Source organism: Crocuta crocuta, unplaced genomic scaffold (assembly GCF_008692635.1).
Source record: "Crocuta crocuta isolate KB4526 unplaced genomic scaffold, BGI_CrCroc_1.0 scaffold580, whole genome shotgun sequence".
Lineage (NCBI taxonomy): Eukaryota > Metazoa > Chordata > Mammalia > Carnivora > Hyaenidae > Crocuta > Crocuta crocuta.
This window is the reverse complement of record NW_027527940.1, coordinates 3182501-3202350: the sequence shown is the minus strand read 5'-3', so window position 1 is coordinate 3202350 and position 19850 is coordinate 3182501. Positions and strand designations below refer to the sequence as shown.

The following is a 19850-nucleotide window of genomic DNA, read 5'->3' as shown; positions in this document are numbered from 1 at the left end:
TGAAGACAGGTAAGGGTCCCATGTGCCCCCTCCACTACCCCCAGAATGCATAGGGTACTCAGGCCCATCTCCTCTGGGGGCACTTGCTAGTAATCATTTCTTCTTTGGGATAGTTGGCCAGGGCAAGGAGAGGAGAGGAGGAAAGATACTCTAGTCCTTCCACCAGATTCCTGATCAGAAGCCATGCTGTGGCGCAGGTCTCCAGCACTGTGTGTGTGTGTAGGGTGGGAGGCGGGAAGAAGGGGAAGGAAGGGAGCGACGTGGAGACTGGTGTTTGAGCTGAAGCATCGGGGTTATCTGAACACCTCACACATCTCTTCTCCCATGACCATGGAAGCATGGAGTGCCCAGTAATCAATGAAGTACCCACTGGCCAGCCACTGAGTTAGCCCCAGAATTCTTCCAGCCCATGGATTCTGGCCAATCTGAACCTTTCTTCATGCAAAGCCTACAAAAGTGATGATGAACACAGACTCCAGAATCTGACCACCCGGGTTCAAGTGCACCACCACTTAACTAGCTACGTGACCTTATCAAATGACTTCTCTACTGTGTATCTCAGTCTTTTAACCTGAAAAATGGGAGAGGAGGGTTGATAACAATACCTAACTGATACAGCTGTTGTACACATGAAGTGAACTGACTCATGTAAAACACCTAGAACAACACCTATGCTAAGTGCTGGCTATCACCAGCAGCTCCCAAATAAACTGGTGTCAGGCGGCCTGTATCTGAATCACTGGAGCCCTTTGATAAAAATGCAGATGTCCAGGCCATTCTGACTCAGTAAGTGCAAAAGGGAGCAAGACTGCCCAGAATTTCTGACTGCAGCCTCACTGAGAGCCTCCCCTGGGGCAGTGTTTCCAGGAAGCACTACATCAGGATCTTCATAGGGAGGCCGGGGGCAGATTCTGAGGGTCCATCCACACCTGACGAACCTCAGAAGTTAGAGCCCATGTGCCTACAACAAATTGCCTAGGTGACATGAAGATTCCTGAAGCCCGAGAACCATGACCCAAGATGACAGTCCCCTCTTTTGGCTTTTAAAATTACTTCTGCCCTTTGCTCACACTGTCTAAGGAAGGCGGTGCTCCTGAATTTGAGTGGTATTAAGAACTCTTAGAAAATAGTTACAGATAGCTGTTGTGACTCAATAATAAAAATTTATCTTTGACTTTAACAGCATCTTTAGTTTTAAACTAGTACAGGTGTGTATCCTCATAACATATATAACTTGTCGAACTTCTAAGGTTGGAACAGGTGGACATCATGACCCACTGTACAGAGAAAGACACTTAGCCAGGGAGACTAGGGGATCTTCCCAAGCCACAGAGTTGGGAGATGAAAAATCTGCCTTCACAATGCAGCCATCTGTGTCCACTTCATGGAAACCTCAGCCCCACCCTTGTGGCCAGACCCCGTTCCCAACCCAGCACCTCCTCCCCCACCCCAAGTTCATGAAATTCAGCCAACCAGCTAGAGAACAGGTAGCTTCTAGTAAATGGGGTGGGGTCCCCACACTATATCCAGAAGATCATGGGATCACGCACACCTTGACACCACCCTTCTTGGGTCCAATCTGTTTTATCAACGATTCCTTCTGGATGGGTAAAATTGTAAAGGATGCCATATCCTGTCTCTGCCTTATGGGGCTTTCCCAAAGCACAGGTTGGTAATCAGGATCCATACGTGTGAGGGGCCAGGATAGGAGCCCTGGGATCTGGGTCTGGTTTGGTTTGACACAGGTCAACAAATGGCAGGAGGGGCTGGGGCAGGATACTAGTGGCCCAGCAAGCCTTCCTCATACCCCTGGGCATCACCGGTGACAACTCTGTTCTCTCAACCCAGAAGGTTCAAGCTGGTGCTGGGTCCAATCTCTGCAACTGTTTACACTGCAAAGAATTTTCTCAAGCAATTACCCAGAGCTGTGTTGCCCTGCCTTACCAGCATTCCACTCGCTGGCTTGAGGGGGTCCCTCCACAAACACTGAGTAATAGCCACCTTTTCACAATGCATAGAAAATAAAATCACCTAATAGAATTTCCTCAAATTTACTTTTCTCTCCCAGACATTTTTTTTTAAATCTTTGGCGCCTGCTACTGCTTGTAGGCTCATGCACACTCACAGATACCAAAAACAGATGCATACACAGCAAAGAAATAGTAACATAAAATGCAGAAAGAGCCAATCAACGCCTAGCCTGGTGGCCTGTTTCAGACACACGGGTTGAGGATGGGGGTTTTCACAGTAAACTTTTAATGGAGATTTAAATGCATACGGTGTAACTCAGTGCCTTTGCATTTTAAGGTGGGGTATGCCACAAAGGAGTACAGTAACTCCGGAATCATGCATTAACAGCCCCTTCTGATAACCCACTACTTGTCAAGCCCTGAGAAATCTACCACCACATCAAACACATGTGCATGTTCAAGGACAGCAAGCCCAGGATGTCACTGCAGACCACACCTAAAAGCAGATATCCTGGGAGAGCTCTGGTCGGTCATTGTCCAAACACGGAGGCCACCTGCAGGTATATGGTCATTCATGGATGCCAGGGGTGGGGCTGGGAGGATGCTGTGAGCTTTCAGTGATGCCGGATGGCTGCCTCCCAAAAAGGCCAACATGCTTAGCCCACTCTGAGGGCAGGTGTCTGCTGCCAGCCGAACACATCCTACTGCTGCAGAAACACCCTGAAAGAAGGCCGGGTCTCCAGACCCTCTTTCGAAGAGCATAGGCCAAAGGGCAGCTCAGAGAAGGCAGGTGATTGCCTTCCCCTGTGGACACCAGCAGGCCATTCTCAACAAGCTCCCAGACACAGTGTGAAAAGACAGAAGCTTGAAGAGGCAAGTGTTTGCAGACTAAGAGGCCCGGTTCTATGTCCAGAAAACCAGAGGATTTCAGCATCCCTGCCTCCCAGCCTGCCCTGTTCTCCTCTGAAAATAGACTTTAAAAGCCCCAGGCAGCCTTCTCCCGCCCCCCCTCCCCACAACAATGCCATCCCTCTCCCCACAAAGCAGAGCCAATGGAAATGGGGAAGGGGAGGGAAAAAGAGAGAGGGGTACTCCCTTTCAGTGTGGATCTCCCACACCTCATGTCAACCAGCCCCTTTTTTCCTTCTGCCTAGGCAGAGGATCTCATAGGGGCCTGCTGTCTGGCCAAGTGTCCCTAACTGGCTGTTGGCTGCCACTGCCCCTTTGTTCTTGCCCTGGCCTGGGCTAAGGACTTGACAGGTCTTAGAGCTGCTTGCCCCAGCGCAATTCCACCAGAGCCCCACCAAGGGAAAAAAGGTTAAGGAGCCAAACCAACAAAGAGAGGCACCCCTAGACACAGCAGAGTTTGGGAGGGATCCGCTGTCTGTGTAAGCAGTTCATTGATCTACTTTTCTGATAATTATCCCTCACTCATCACAAACCCAATGACGCTGGCCCCAGCCCAGCCCAGCCAGGCAGGCAGGCAGGCGGCTCCGTGTGTGAAGAGGAGAAAATGAACCTGCCTGTGTTAGCTGGAGGAGAGACAGGAGTGTGTAACTATTCCTGCGCACTGAGCAGGGACGATAGGGCTGCTTTAATATTCTGCTGAATGTGGTGTTTCTTTTAACCCCTGCTGGAGAGATTTTCAGTCCAGAAAGCCAGGCTCCTGGCAAAGTTGCTGGGGCTGTACCGAGAAGGAACGCAACTCCCATAACGTGAGCCACTCCAGGATACCTAGTGACAGGGCGGGTACACAGGGCTGGGCGCCACCGGTACAAGGGCACCCTCCCTCGGGCAGCTCCAGCCCAGCAGATCGAGAGAGCTAACCAAGACAAGGGACCTCGGGAGGAAACTGCAGGCAGCCAGACACCTGGTGTGTTCCCACGCACTTGCTCTCCAAATAATTTTTGCTCGCTTGCGTGTGCCCTCCTTTCATCGATGGAGACCCTAGTGCCAAGACCGGGCTCCCAAAGCGGGCACCCATCTGCTCTCCGAACCCCAGCATCTGACCCTCTGGCGGGCGCGAAGAGCCGCGGGTAGGACGTGGCGCCCAAGTGCTACAAAGTCCAGCCTCGCCTAGCCCGTTGCTCACGCTCGCTCACCCATATAGTCCTGAGCGGTTTGGAAGTGTGCAACGCCACGCTCGTCCTATTTCAACTGCTTCCGCCCTTGCCTCTCTGTAAGTCAAAACCAAGCATCCCCGCTCCTCGGTGTCGCCCGCGCTCCACACAGCTCTAGTCTCCGCACGTCCCAAAATGCAACCCCTCCGCACAAAGACCAGCAGCCGGGAAGGGCAGCGGGAGGTAGACAAAAAAAATCCATCTTCAGAAAAGCAAGTGAGAGCTTTCTAGGCATTTATCGTCGCACCCCCGCGCCGCCACCAGAATGAAGGCGGCACACCGTGGTCTTCCCCAAGCAGGGAAGAAATCAGCCCCGCCTCGGGGCTCCAAATGCCCCAGCTCCTCCGGAGAAGAGCAGCGCTTTCCGGAGGTGTCAGGGGACCTGGACCACGGTGTCTGGGGTGGGAGCGTTTCCGCGAGATAACCGGTAACAGCTTGCAAGGGGCCGGACAGCCCAGCGGAGTGAGCCCCCAATTCAGAACGCGACGTGGACGAGCGGGGCTGCGTCCCTGCCGCGCGGAGTCCCTGCGCGGAGTCCCTACGCGGAGTTTCAACCCGCCGGCCACCGAGAAACGCGGCTGCAAACCCAGCCGCGGCGGCGCACCACTCCGACAGCGTCTTCCGCCCCAGCAACTCCGCTCGGCTCCGCGGGGCCGAGCTGCGTTCCCAGGAGCGGCCGCGGCCAGCGCTGGGGGGCAGGGACCGGGGGCGGGGAAGGGGCGGGGAGCAGGGCAGGGATTTCCCACAGGGATTCGCGGGCGCTGCCGAGCTCGGGTGCTCCCTGCAGCGCCAGGCGCGGTGCCTGCGGGGCGCGCTCGCTGGGTCACAGCCCAAGGCGCAGCCGAGGCTGAAGTAGCAGGGGGAGTGTCTCTGCCTTGTCGCCTCCCGGCCGGCGAGTCTCCCTTCCGGGGGCGAAGGCGATGCTGGAGGAGTTTCGGTGGGACCGACCACCCACCCACCCACCGCACTCCCGTTCCCAGGCTCAAGAAGCGACAGAGGTGTTCGCCTCGCCCCGATTTGACCCAGGAAAGATGCAGCTCCCGCGGGCTCCTGGACCACCAGACCATCCTCTGAGGGTACGGCCAATGAACTCATCCCCTTTCCCCCCGCGGCCACTTTCGGGGCACCGGGGTAGAGCTCTGGCCCTCGCGCTCAGAGCTAGCTCACCCAACCTAGAGTCCCCGAGCCCGAGCTGAGCGGAAGGAGAGGTGGCGCACGGCCACCTAAGCACATCTGTGGCCGGGACAGGAAGGGAGCCGACAGGCGCTCGCACTCCAGGGGCCGGAGAGTCAGAGCCTTCCTTTCGTCCCCGGTACCGCGCGCACCCGGAGCTAAAGAGCCTGCACCGCAATGCAGCGGGCTCCACGCTCCCCGCGCCGAGCCGGAGCTGCCGGAGACCGGAGCTGCCAGGGAGCGCCGGGGCTTGGCAGCCGGGGGCTCAGCAAACCAGCTGCGGGCGCCGAGAGCCAGCCGGGGGCTTGCCAGGGGTGCCGCCCCAGCCTCCAGCTCGGTTGCGGCTGGGGCTCCCCGGCAGCCGTGCCCTCCGGTCGCGGGAGGCTGGCGGCGCGAAGCATCCAGAGCAGCCCTGGGGATACCGCCGCCAGCTTCCAACTTGCTCCGCGGAGGCTACGTTACCTTCCATAGCGNGGGCGCCGCTGCACTCCCCGCCGGTGGCTTCTCCGTATCCTTTCGCGCTCTCGCTGGGACCGGACTCCTTGGAGCGCGGCGTGGGCGTGGGCGGGAGTGTGCGCGCGTGGGGCGGTGCGGGCGTGCGTGGGTGTGGGTGTGCATGTGTGTGTGTGTGTTTATGGGAGCGGTGGGTGTGTACGTGAGCGTGTATGAAAGAGAGAGGGCGAGGGAGTGTGCTGGGGAGAGCGCGCGAGTGCGAGTGCGTCCTGGTGTCACATTGCGAGCTACAGCGAAGCCTACTAGAGGACGGAGCGGGCCAGACTGACGCGGGAGGGAGCGGGATCCCCCACCATCAGCTCTCTCTCCACCCCTAACACCTCCTGTCCAATCAAGGAATCAAACCTGCAAAATTCCCCCGTCCAATCAGGCGCGAGCACCTCCTTATACTAGCATTGTTAGTTTAAGAAAAACTTTTGCTTGCAAGGCTGTGCGGGAGGGTTCGGAAGGCACTAGGAGGGGTCCGGGCTCCCCCTCGTGGTGCTCTCTGAGAAGCGCACCCGCCCGCCCTGCTACCCAGGCCCCAAATGTAGGGGGCCTAGCGAAGGAGCCTATTGAGGCCTTTACCCTCCTTATAGCACACCAGGACTGGGTGAGCTTTAAATAATCAATTTCTTCTTCTTTCATCTTAGCGACACTTACTCTGACTACCCTTTACAGTGCAACCCGAAGGTGCACTCTATCCGTCCTATTCATAGCACTTCACCTTCTAACACAGCATGGATTTTACGTCTGGTTTTTACTAATCATCTATGTTTAGGGGCACTTGTCCTTAAGCATCTGACTCTTAATTTCAGCTCAGGTCATGATCTCATGGTTGGTGGGATCGAGCCCCACACTGGGCTCTGCCCTAACAGGGTGAAGACTGCTTGGGATTCTCTTTCTCCCTCTCTCTTTGCCCCTCCTCGCACTCACACTGTCTCAAACTAAATAAATTTTAAAAATGATGTTTACTGTGGGTCTCCTCTTACTAGAATGGAAAGGATCTCCATTCTTGGGATTCATATGTGCGTGGGTACTACAGAAAACCCAGTGCCTTGAACAGTGAAGGAGACGGCATATGAATGAATGATGAATGAATGAATGAATGAATGAATGAATGAATGAGGTTCAGAGAATCTGTGGACTGCTGTTCCAGGGTGTATAGCTTGCTGAATATGCTTCCTGTCTAACTCCCTGCTGTTGTACTCCTCCACAAGTTTCTGGCTGTCTACTTTTCACTTCCAAATGCGTTCTGTGAGCATCCACAGAGAGCCTGACCCTGAAGTCAGGGGAGAAAGCAGTGGTCAACACCACTTGCTAGAAAACGCAGAGATTGAAGTAGGGGCAGCAAAGGGTTTTGCAAAGTGGGGCACAGAAAAAGGCACCCTAACTGCAGGTGAGACCGGCACATGGGTTGGAAGGACTTGACCGGGCAGCAACGAGGGGACAGGGCACTGGAGGTAGGAGCGATTCTCCCAGACCCAGCTCCCCCTCTTCCTCTCCTCTGGCCTCTTCCTGTGTCTGGACGTAGCCAGCGCTCTACACCCAAACCCTGCCTTGAGGCTGTAATGCTGTGCCGGAGAAGCGTCCTCACCCCAGCACTCCCACCCCAGACCTGATGATAGACTGGTCCCACAGGGTCAAGGAGGGCCTGCTGGGTGGCCTTCCTAATAGCACCAAAGGTGGCTGTCTCTCCCCTACCAAGCCCTTCCCAGCATTGTCAATGAATTAGGGAGCAGATCCGGTGACCCTCCAGTGTTCTCTGTCCCCCTTCTCAAGCTTTGCTAAATCCATTTCCCACCATGCGTGCATGTACTCTCTTCTTTCTGGGACCACACCCCCTCTGTCACAGCCAGACTCCTCTCTCCCTATTCTGACACTGCTTTTCCTCCCCCCTCTCACGAGGGCTGCTTCCCTCTCCCCCACCCTCTCCGGCTTCAGCACCTGAAATGTGGATCCCATCGTCATCTACCTTGACGCCATGCCAGCTGCCCTCTGCCCTGCCATACACCACCAACGGTGTCCCAACATCTCTGGAGTGATCACGGTGGGAATGATCCACTCCCAGTTACCCATCATCCTCCTGGGATGCACCCTTCCGCACGGGTGACCAACAGCTGTCCTGCAGCCCTTGCCTCCCTTTCCAGGGTCTCCATTCTCTTCCTGTCTTACCACTTCCTACTGTCCCCACTTCAACTCTCCACAGCAGCCCCCCTCCACCAGCTCCCTGGAAACTCTGCTCCCTGCGTCCTTGGACAATTCCTTGGCCCTACCTCCAGCCCTCCCCTTACTCGTGGATGGATGGATGAGGCTCAGACTCTTTCCTCTCCTTCACTGCATCACAGTCTTTTGAGTGGCATGTGCGGCAGCATCTGCTTCTGCCACATCTTCCTCCCAGTGCCCTTGTCCCAAACCTGTAAGCCTGTCTCAATTCCAGCCGTGTTTCTTCCCCTAGACAACTGGGGAGTTTGAACAGCTGCCCAGCTTCTGTCCCCTCCCCTTCTAATCTTTCTGCACTCTGCTGCCAAACCAATCTTCCTCAAGCCAAACTTGATCTTATCTCTTCCCAGCCCAGAAAACTCATGGTATCTCACTGTCTGCTAAAGAAAGACCAACCACTCTGGCGTGGCTCCCTGAAACGTGCCTTCTGGGCCTCGGCAGCTCAGCCAGCTTGATCCCCTCACCGTCACCACACCCAGGCACCCCTTTCCCTGAACCTGGCTAGTCACACGCCCACCCACTTACTCAACAAATACAGAGTACCTGCAATGAAGCCAGGCAGGCCCTGCACTAGACCGTGGGGACTCAGTGGACATGGGCCCTGGAGGGAGCTTGCAGTGCAGTGGGGCAGGATACAGAGGCAGCAGCATGCCCGGTGGGGACGGCAAGGCAACAGCTGAAGGGTGATGGTACAGTCTAGACATGAGGGGAACAGCTTCTGTTTATCGAACGCCTTCTGCTGACAAGCATTGCACTGGACGTTTACATGCAAAACTGAAATGAAGTGATTTCAATTTCCTACCCTCTGCTTCTTCCCAAACTGCTCCTCACCCAGGAAATCTTGATACCCCTTCACCTGATCCCTCCCACCCACAGTTTCCTGCTACATCTCTTTGGGCAGTTCTGAGTGGCTCTTCAGACCTGGCTGAAAACTATTGTCCAACTGCAAAATGGCACTCTTGGGAGGACCCTGGCAGACTGACCCAGGCAGAGATCCCAAGGAGAACTCTCTCAGGGTATTTCAGCCTGCACCAGGCAAATCACACAAGAATTTCTGACTTAATGTCTTCTAATCCCCCAAGCTTCACCCCTGAGGATTTCAAGACAGTAGGGATGAGGTAGGCCCACAGATATGATTTTATAGACCCCACCCTGATTGATTCTGCTGCACAGTGAGGTTTTGGAGTCACTTTTTTTGTCCAGGTGTTTACAACTGTCATCTCAGGTCATCTCGGGCCAGCCAGGTGGGCAAGTACGGGAGTGATCAGGGGATGGAGCCTCAGACCTCACTTCTGTTCCAGCAGCTTTTTGTTTTGGGGGGCATCAATACCAGGTTTTGTTTGAAGAAAGCGTTGTGTGGCAAGAAGAGGAGGAGGTAGGGGGAGGTAAGAGGGGCTAAAGGAGAAGATTGGATGGAGTGGGGTGGGGGCACATCAGTTCAGAAGGGGTGAGGAAAACAGCATTGATGACTTTGAGAGCATGCTGATGGCTCAGATAAGAATAGCATCAGTTTAGGGCTTTTGTTAATTTCTCTAATAACCCAGGGGATTGACTTTTCTTAAGCAAGTTAAATATTAATTTAGCTGTGCAGCAAATTGATCTTTCTCTTGCAATGGATTGTGATTTGCAAATATCCCTGAAAGCACCATTGGTTGGGGAATCCAAGCCTGGGTGCCTGTTTTCTCCCAAAGCATCTCCTTGGCTATTTTGTGTTTCTCTTGGATGTCAACTGCTCACTTGTTTTCTTGATTAATCACCCAGCTATTTGATATCACTAAACCACTCCTTCAAAGCTATATAGATGCTCGCCTTTAAGCTAGCAGCTAAGGGGGCGCCTGGGTGGCTTAGTCGGTTAAGCGTCCGACTTTCGCTTGGGTCATCATCTTGCGGTTCGTGGGTTTGAGCCCCGCGTCGGGCTCTGTGCTGACTGCCAGCTCAGAGCCTGGAGCCTGTTTCAGTCTGTGACTCCCTCTCTCTCTGACCCTCCCCTGCTCACGCTGTCTCTCTCTCTCCTAGAAATAAATAAAACAAACAAACAAACAAAAAAAGCTAGCAGCTAAGGATTCCCAGGAACCAAAAGGTGATTTGACCCTTTTTCTAGAACTCAGAAGCCCTTCTGGCTATAAAGCTTTGGGGAAGCCAGTTAGTTAACCCCCACCTCTAAAAAGTCTGTCTAAAAGGCTGAAAGACATTTCTAGTGAACACAATTGTAGAACTTCCCTTGATAACTCTACACGTCATGAAGCTAATCTGTAGAACGTGCCTGCTCACCTCTAACCTGCATCCCTTTATTGTCATTTAAGCCTGTTTTCTTCATCCTATCTAGTGGTGGAAAGCGTAGACAAATGTAGCCATCCTGAAGATGATTATATGGCTATCTTGTACATGAGAAGATACTAAGTTGCTCCCTTATCCCATCTTTTTCTTTCTAAATATTACTTAACTGCACAAATGAAAGTTTTAGTTTTACGCTCCATGACCCAAGTTACCTTTAATTTGATTCTTAATCTGCAAGATACCATTTTCATCAATTCCTTTTGGAGAAGCAGGTAAACCATTTACGAATCATTTAAAACATTTTAACAATGGGTAATAGACAAATAACAAAAGCTTCCTCTCTCTTGTGCTCTTTCCACATTTATTGTGCAGCAACTCTGTGTTAGTTGCCTGTAAGGTGCTAGGAACCCATGACCTTTGTGACCCAGCCCCTCCCTTTGAGGGTCTCATGGTGTCCCTAGGAAAAGAGATATTGAAATGCATTGTGGGACTTTCTGTACCAAATGGCCTCTGGCTAGAGGCTTCCAACAAGACTTTCCTGGTTTCTCAGGAAAATATCCCAGCAAACATAGACAAATACGAAGACTCACACTAATCAGGTGAATGAACACTGACAGACAACCTAATTCCCAGGATGTGGAAGGAACTGACGATACTTATAAGGCAGGTGAAGCTGGTTGGGGAACAACCTATCAAGCACACGTATGACATATGCCAAGTTCTCCTCTTTTAGGAGGATCTACTTTAAAGAAATAGATAGGAAGATATGTTGTAATTCCCTCTCTGTCAATGCCTGACTCAGATACCCAGGATCTCTACTAACCAGAGAATGGAGTAAATATTCTTTACTTTGTTGCTTCAGCTTCAACCCAAATAAAGAACAGTTTTCCCTGGTCATCCTCCTCCCTTCCCCCAAGGTCTTCTTATACCCAGGAAGAGCCCAAAAATGAGCGAGATAACTGGTAAAGATACAATTATTCAGGGTGTGAAGAATGGACTAGAGGCTCAAGCAAGCACAGTAATAACCATGGAAGTTGTGTAGCCTGCTGAGTGTTGTTTTTCCTACGACATCAGGTCAGAGCACCAAAAAATCAGGATGGGGGTTAGGGAAAGATGCCACCTCAGTAGAGCAGATATACACTTCATGAAGCCTGTTGGCAACTGGCAATTGAACACTGGCTGGCCCTCCAGTATAGATCTAAACAGAAGATCCAACCATCAAGAAAGAGAGAGATGGAGTGCCCAAAGCCAATCTACTCAACCTGCCTAGCAAAAAACAGCAAGAATTAATGAGTCTCTTCCTTCTCAAGGAGCAGTAAAGAGGAGTCACGACACCCAGGGTCTGTTAGAACACTGAAGAACAAAGAGCAGAATAGCACCTCCAAGACCCAGAAGGGAGCACCTTTTTAAAAATGATGTTCTGTACAGTCAAGAGACTTTTCAGGAAGCTTCTTGGCATGCATGCAGACAAACTCCATGAAAAGGGTACAAGTTTACAATAAAGCAGGTTAAGCAGAAAAGACAACAGAATGAGAGATGGGAAGAGAAAGAGAAGAGTTTTCAGGAAACAAAACTGCAGTGTCAGAATCGAATTTCACCTTGGTGTAGCAGTAAAGAGCAGATGTGTTGCTATTAAGCAATGAATGAATGACGCGCAAGACAAACAGAATCTTTCTAACTACAAAATGGCAGAAGAGGAAAAATGTTAAAAGAAAATACAGAACATATAGACGATAGAAAATGGAGAACCAACATATACAAAATTGTGTCCATGCTTGCAAAGGACTGGGGACTTGAAAGAGTCCCTAAAAGAGATACCAGGACAAATGCCATGAACGTAAGGGCAGAGCGATGAAAGAGTAAACCCTGTCTTAGCTGAATAAAAACCAGATAATCTAGGTAAGGTTTTCGAACCTTATGAGAATTTTGAAGAAACCTTACATCTATCTAAGGACACAAATGGACAAATAGGTTACCTACAGTAGAATAAAGATCATTAACTTTGTAACGCTACATTCCAAAAGAAAATGGAACTGGAGCAACAGAGTTTCATGAGGGAAAATTTGTGACACAAAAAATATATTTCCAGCCGACTGAAAGCAATAGATGTTTTCAGTTACATTTTCTGGTCTCAGGAAACTGGCAATCGTTCAGAAAAAATATACTTGAAAATATATTCAAATGACAAAGAGATGAGTTTTGGTGACAAGCAATAAAATCAACTGAAATAGAAGTCTAACTTGTATTTAAATAAAATATTTTTTAAAAAGTAGAGATGGTTTGTGTTTTTTCAATGCTCAAATCTTACAAATACCAAAGTTCCTATAAAATAATTAAAGTTGGTTTAAAAACAATGTAAATAAAGTTTGCACAAATATACTTAAAAGTATATATGCCTTTGAAAATACTGGAGAAGATAAAAATGAAATATACCCCTATGTTTTTTTAAGAAAATGGATCGAAAAAATATTAAATAAACAGAAGTTATTAAACAATAAGAATTTACAAAGAATTACATAATCACTTCCAATAACAAATATGAATGAACTGACTTGATTAAAAAGACCGTTTGGCTAAAAAATAATATCATTACATATCGTGCCTCAAACAAAGGGAAAAATAATCACATAGTAAAATAATAATTTTCATTCATGGTAACATTATACATTACCCTGCAAAACTTTTGCTAAACACAGCTAGAAACTCAGTAATATGTAAAATGGCTTCTTTTCAACATATTACAGAGCTCTTAAGAAGTATTCCCAAGGGCCTCGAAACAAAGAAGCACTAAAATCCTGAATGGTAAATGGGGGAGCTTACACGGCAGTGTGGGTGGGGATTAGTCCCTGTTCTGGGAAATCTAATGGCTTGAATTTTAATGTACAGGAATTGGAAACAAGGCTTCAAATGAATTCAAGGCAGAAAGTTGAACAGCTATCACTGCAGAAAGCTGAGACCTCTAATTGTAACACGTCCACCGAAAGAGTGGACTGAGAGAAGTGTCCCCACTCTCACAGAGGAGAGGAAGGAAGCTTGCCCCTTAGCCCGGGCAGCTCCCCTCAGAACTCCTCTCACAGGCCTGCACTTATGGGAGTTCGAGTTCAGATTTATACTATCTGATCTCAGATCTCCCAAGCTAAGGACTCAATTGAAAACAATTAGCTGTAAATGGATTGGCGGGAGGAAATGCAAAAGAACACACTTCCCAGAAGGTTTCCACAGATAGAGCCCTGTGGGACATGAACTCACAATCCACAATCACAGAGCATGTGAATAAATCTACCATGAGCAAAATTCAGCAGGCAAAACAGACAGGATTAGACCCTTTTTTATTGTAGAACTATCGGAGAAAATCTCTTAAATATCCACATTTACAATAATAAGACACTATTTAAAAATCTAGAGATTTGAGAGAGAACCACATAGAAAAGAAAACTAGAAACTGACTGGATAAGTTTAAGGGGTTCTATATACTGGACAGGTTTCCTGAACTTCATGTGAAATCTGAGAAAATTAATGCAACAGAGAAAAGTGAAGCTTAATGTAAAACATTAAAAAGGGGGTTGAAAATATGACAAAAGCAAAAAGAAGGCTATCATTTTTCAAATACCTAGGAGGAAATAATAGAAGGGGGGGAGCGGGGTAAGGAGATAAGCAATATTAAAAGAAAATGGCAGATAAATTTCCAAAACTTGATGAAGGAAATGAATTATTCAGATTCAGAAAACACAGATTTTGGAAGTCCTGAGCAAAATAAACAGAACACATCCATGACCAGGCAAACTGTAATGCACTTTAGAACACGAAAGACGGAAAAACATTCTAAAAGCCATCAGAGTGAAGTGACAAGTTACTAGTGAGAAATGACCATGAGTCTTCCAAGCAGCAAAATGTTCATACAGAGAGAAAATAACCATGAACTTAAAATTTTATGTGACCTAAAATCCCATATCCAGCTACATTTTTTTTCAATACTGAAAGCAAGACAAGGATGTTTCAAGCAAGACTAGGGAGGCTAGCAGCCAGGTGCTATCCCTGAGACTTACTTAAGGAAATACTTCAGGAATAAGAAAATAAAAAATGAACTCAGAAGAGCAAAGTAAAATGAATGAAGCAGCAGTGAGTAAAGGAAGTGGTAAACGTGGGTAAATCTTTGGGGTTTATAAAAGCAAGATAATACTTAAAATACAGAATAAGATCGGCATCTAAGTCAGGAGTTTAAAAACTAAGTTTTCTAAAACCCTGGTAACATTCTGAAGGCAGGCAGAGACATTGGGTAGTTTTAGATGTTGCCAAGTCAACCAGGCTTTAAAAATGTCAAGGGTACCCTCTTCCAGATAAGCAGTGGGAAGTGGGGTGGGGGTGAATTAAGCAATACAATGGAAAGTAGGAGAGGAGAAAAAATAAGAAGAGCCTTGCACACATAAAGCAAAAAAATAAAATGATAGAAATAAATGAAAATATGTCAGCATTCACAATAAGTGTATCAACAACACAGTAAATACAAGTAAATGAAAGAACAGTCTAATTTTAGAGAATGTATTCACTTATTAACTGATTAAAGGACAAAATCTATATAATCATCTCAATAGACACAAAATATTTGATAAAAATCCAGAACTTGGTCACAATTTAAAAAGTATTTAATAGGGGGAATAGAAAGAAACCTTCTTGTCTTCAGACCTGGTATCTACCAAAACCCCAGAGCACATAATACATTTAATGATGAAACATCAGAAGTATTCCCTTTAAAGCTGAGGAAGAAGAAAGGATGCCTACTCTCCTTGCTGCTGCTCAACATTTTCCTGCAGGTTCTAGCTAGCACTCTTAGACATGAAAAAGAAATGAAAGCCCTTGGAAGAAAGAGAGCCAACAGTAAGTTTATCACAAAGAGTAAGATTATCTATATAGAAAACCAAGAGACTGACAGACCAGTAGACCAAACATGAAAGATGAGCAAGTTTGCTGGTTACAAAGTCAATATATAACAATCTACTACTTTTCTAAACATCTACAGAAAAGAAATAATATTAATGATATGGCATTTTAATAGCAACAAAAACTCTAATGTATCTTGGACCAAATTTAAAGAAAGTTTTAAAAGCCCTGTATGAAAAAAAATTATAAGACTTTATTAAAGAACACATACATTACTGGGGAGATGCACCATGTTCATGGGCAAAAAATCTGATGGTGATTCTCTACAACTTTAAAGAGAAATTGAATACAAATATAAGAAAAAGGCCCACAATATTTTGGAAGAATTTGACAAATTGACCCAAAATTCAAAAGGAAAAGGCAAGAACAACCAATCTATTCTGAAGACAAAGGGAATGGAAGGCATAATTAAAACAATATGAAATTGATATAGGGATTTAGGACCAATGTGTTTATGGAAATGTCATGAAAAGCATTACAAAGTACTGAAGAAAGAATCAACCATTCAGTAAATGTTGCAGAGACAATTTGAAAAAATAAAATTAGATTCCTCTTACACCACATACAACCAATTTCAGTGGATTTAAAACAAATATGAAAGGCAAAAGTTTCAGAGTATTTTTGAAGAAAATATAGAATAATATTTTAATGACGTGGGTGGAGAAGAATTTCAAAAGCAGGCCACAAAGAAACACAAGTTACAAAGGAAAATATAGACATTTATGTCTGCACAAAATGAAAAACCTTAGTACCTTTTAGTACTATAAATATAAGTAAGCCACACATTGGGAAAAAGTATTTGCTACCCATCTAATTTAAAAAATATTAATATCCAGATTATATAAAGAACTTCTCTAAACCAAAAAGAAATAAATCTTTTAAAAAGGGCCCATGTGCTTGCTTTGGCAGCATACCTGCTAAAATTGAGATGATGTAGACATTGGCATGGCACCAGCACAAGATGACAAGCAAATTCATGAAGTGTTCCATATTTTGAAAGTGGACAAAAAGGACAGGTATTGTATGATTCCACTTATACAAGATACCTCGAGTAGGCAAATTCATAAAGACACCAAGTGGATTAGAGTTTACCAGGAAGGAGGTACAGGGATTTATTCTTAACTCATGATCTCCCGGTTATGGGTTCGAGCCCCGCGTTGGGCTCTGTGCTGACTGCCAGCTCNGTCTCTCTCTCTCTCTCTCTCTCCTAGAAATAAATAAAAATTTTAAAAATAAAAAAATAAAAAAAAAAGAAAGTTACAGAGTAAGTACAGGCCACCATAATACAGATACTAACAATAAAATGGCTTCAAGGTTAAAAAAAAAAACAACTACTCTTTCACATATCAGTCCCAAAGTTTACCCTCCTGGTCAGTGAGCCAACTTTGGTCCTCATGGTCATTCAGATAGCTAGTTCTTTCCAAGTCATTTCTCCACCAACAACTAGGACTGTTGTTTTCTGCAAAGCTGAAGTTGGGTCACCACCACGTTTGGGTTTTGGGTCTTATGAAGAGAGAAGAGAGCATGGACGAGGTATGCTCATTGCCTTATGGCTCTGACCCCGAAGTCGCAGAATGGAAACTGCTTAGATTGCTTCAGTGAGAACTTAGTCTCATAGCTGTATCCAACTAAAAAGTAGGCTGGGAAAGATGTCTAGCTGGATACGATGTGGGAAGATGGAGAGAACGTATTTGGGTGCACAACTGGTAATCCCCACTATACCGTAGGACTCTATAGTTTCACAGCTGGGTGCACCTTAGCAGCACTTATGCACATGCAAACCAGGAGAGATACACAAGAATGTTCATGAATGCTCCACTCATAATAGGAAAAAAACAGGAAACATCTCAAATGTCCATCATTGTGAAACAAAAAATAAATGGTGTATTCCTATACACGAGCAAAAATGAATAAATCATTGTTGCACAGTTGGAAAGATGCTCCTAAGACAACATCAATATTCAGCTAGGTAGTTATTAATATTTAAATTGTATGTCTATACATGCATACATACATATATATGTATATTCTATTCATTATTGTGTATATACTTACAACAGTAAAGTTACCTCCTCAAAATGAACTAGATATAATTTTTCACCCAACAGACTGGTAAAAACAAATGTTTGTTAATATTAAATGCAGGCAAGGATGTGGGCAGATGGACAGTAAAAGTATAAATTGCAGTTTTATTCTGTAGGGCATTTTGGCAGTATCTAAGAAAACCTAAATTGGGCATCACTATGTATTGCAGTTTTGCTGCTTAGCACTAACCCAGAGGAAAAAAACATGGAGCACATAAGGAGGCTGTGTGCAGAGATGTTTAGTGCAACAAATTTTAAAACAGCACAAAATTGACAATCACCTGATGCCATTAATTAAGGAAAATAAACTCTGATCTAGCCATACTACTAAATATTACACATACAGTATACATTACAGTATAAAAAGAGTGATGTGCAACTATTTGAGTTGCACATTTGCAACTATTTGAGTTTATACATTACAGTATAAAAAGAGTGATGTGCAACTATTTGAGCTTAATGTCAGTAGATCTTCAAGACCCAGTGTTCTGTGAAAAGGCAAGTTGCAAAAAGAACTAGAGAAAACAGTATTAGATTTCCCATAGGGGTGTCTGTGTGTCTCACTTCATCTAACTGTATGTGTGCATGCTTTATGTTTTGAGTTGTTTCTAAAAAAGAATTTGATGTTTAGAAAAGCCTACATGAGGAACTATTGTTTAAAATATTAATTTAGAAATGTTTTCAAAACAATACAAGATTTGACCATCTTACTAAAACTAAATGAAGAGATGAGACAGCTCATCCATTCATTAAAAGTATTTATTAAGTCCATACACTGTGTCCAAATCTGGGATACAGTAGTGAATTACCAAGTCCCTTCTTTACAAAATTCAGTCATTTGAAGGATTGAATTTTACCAAAAGTGAGACTTGGAAACCACAATACTAACCATTACCATGTATTTTTATGAAGCATACTCTCTGGGTTTTACTATTTTAAAAAAATACACAAGTCAATGGAACAAGTCCAGTAATTGCTCAAAGCCTCGGTTTACCCATCTGAAAAATGAAGTGAGTATATTTTCTGCTCAAAAGTCAGTTAACAGGCACTTGAGAGTGCAAAATCTGATCATTTTCTTTATGAAGTGCTATGTATGGTTGATCAAGGAAAAGAAATGAAGGCAATTTATCTTGCTCTTCACAAAGAGTCCAAGGTATGAAAGGCTAATCATTTTAACAAGAAATACAGTCCAGATCAAAATACTGTTCGATGATCACACAACTAATTGGAGAGAACCAAAGGAGACTTATTAATGGTAAAATCTACAAGTGCTTTACGAGGAGGTCAATACAAAACACATGCCTTTTTTAACAGCTACACCATAGACTCAATAGCGCAACAGAATACATGCTACTTAAATTTGTGTTTGTCGCTTTTTGCCTTTTGAAATCTTAGAAAAAAAACAGAACTGAGGATGGTTGGTTTTTCTAAAGATTAATAGATGAGCCTCAGACTGGCAAGTTTGGCTCTGATCTCACCCCATCTAAACAGAGTCCCGGTTCCCCAAATAGCATCTGCATGGGTTCCATGGCCTGTTCGTCTGTTCCTCTTCCTGCCGCGATGATAGATGGTTTCACAGGCCTTAAAAACACTGGCCTGAAATCTCCACCACATCAGGCAACCAGTCCCTACCCCACCCCGTCTTGACAGTCACTAGCAACAGACGCTGCCCCACTTCCGTGATTTCTACCACAGGAAATTCTCTTGGCCCAGCAGCTCCCAGGCTTCCAGCAACCTCACCTCCCCTACTCCTCACCACTCCCTCCAGTTTCCACCCCCCCCCCAGCTGCCCCCCCCCATCAAAAACATCAGGTACTCTTGGCTTCACTTGACTTCTAGTCCAGCCTAGACCCCATGATCAGGCCATTTCAAGAGAACCAGGTTTCCTACCAGAGACCATAGAAATGAGCCTCCAAATATGGTTCTCATTAGTCACACGTGGTTACTGAACACTTGATATGGGGCTAGTTTAAATTGAAATATACTTTCAGCATATAAAATATACTGAAATTTATCAGTTTTCAAAGGTTTAGTATGAAAAAATGTAAAATATCTCACTGATAATTTTTATATTGATTTCATGTTTCAGTGATAATTTCACACAATATATTAAGCTATTAAAATGAATTTCACCTGTTTTCTTTATCTTTTTAGTGTGTTTACTAGAAAATATACAGCTTGCCTTTTATATTTCTACCCCAACCAGCTGCTGACTAGAACCACAGGAAAATCTGTAGGGCAGGGAGTTAGCAGGGATTAGGCAGGTATCAAGGCCTCACAGAGGGGTCTGTGGTGTAGGGCATCCCATAGGAGCTGGGCTACTGGTAGGGAGGGGAGTCAGAGACCTGGTCCTACCACAACACACCACAGATACCTCTGCCCACGGACTAATTCATGGGAGAGTGGTTTGCTGAAAAAGTAGCCGCCATGTTGGTAACAACTGGCATTTATGCCATTTCTGCCATTAGTGCTCCCTGTATAGACTTGATGCAGAAAGGAGGGGTTTGGGCAGGCAGAGAGCCCCACATCCATAGCTGAATGGAGGTAAGGATAAGAAGAATGAAAAAGAAAGG

The 19850-nt window shown here is 46.1% G+C and overlaps 1 non-coding gene across 1 annotated transcript; it reads left to right on the top strand.

Annotated features, from left to right (window-relative positions):
* The first annotated feature begins 16086 nt into the window (after nucleotides 1–16086).
* Nucleotides 16087–16189, top strand: LOC144221823 (U6 spliceosomal RNA). Its single transcript, XR_013332189.1, has one exon. It is a non-coding gene; the product is annotated as a U6 spliceosomal RNA (small nuclear RNA).
* The last annotated feature ends 3661 nt before the right edge of the window (nucleotides 16190–19850 follow it).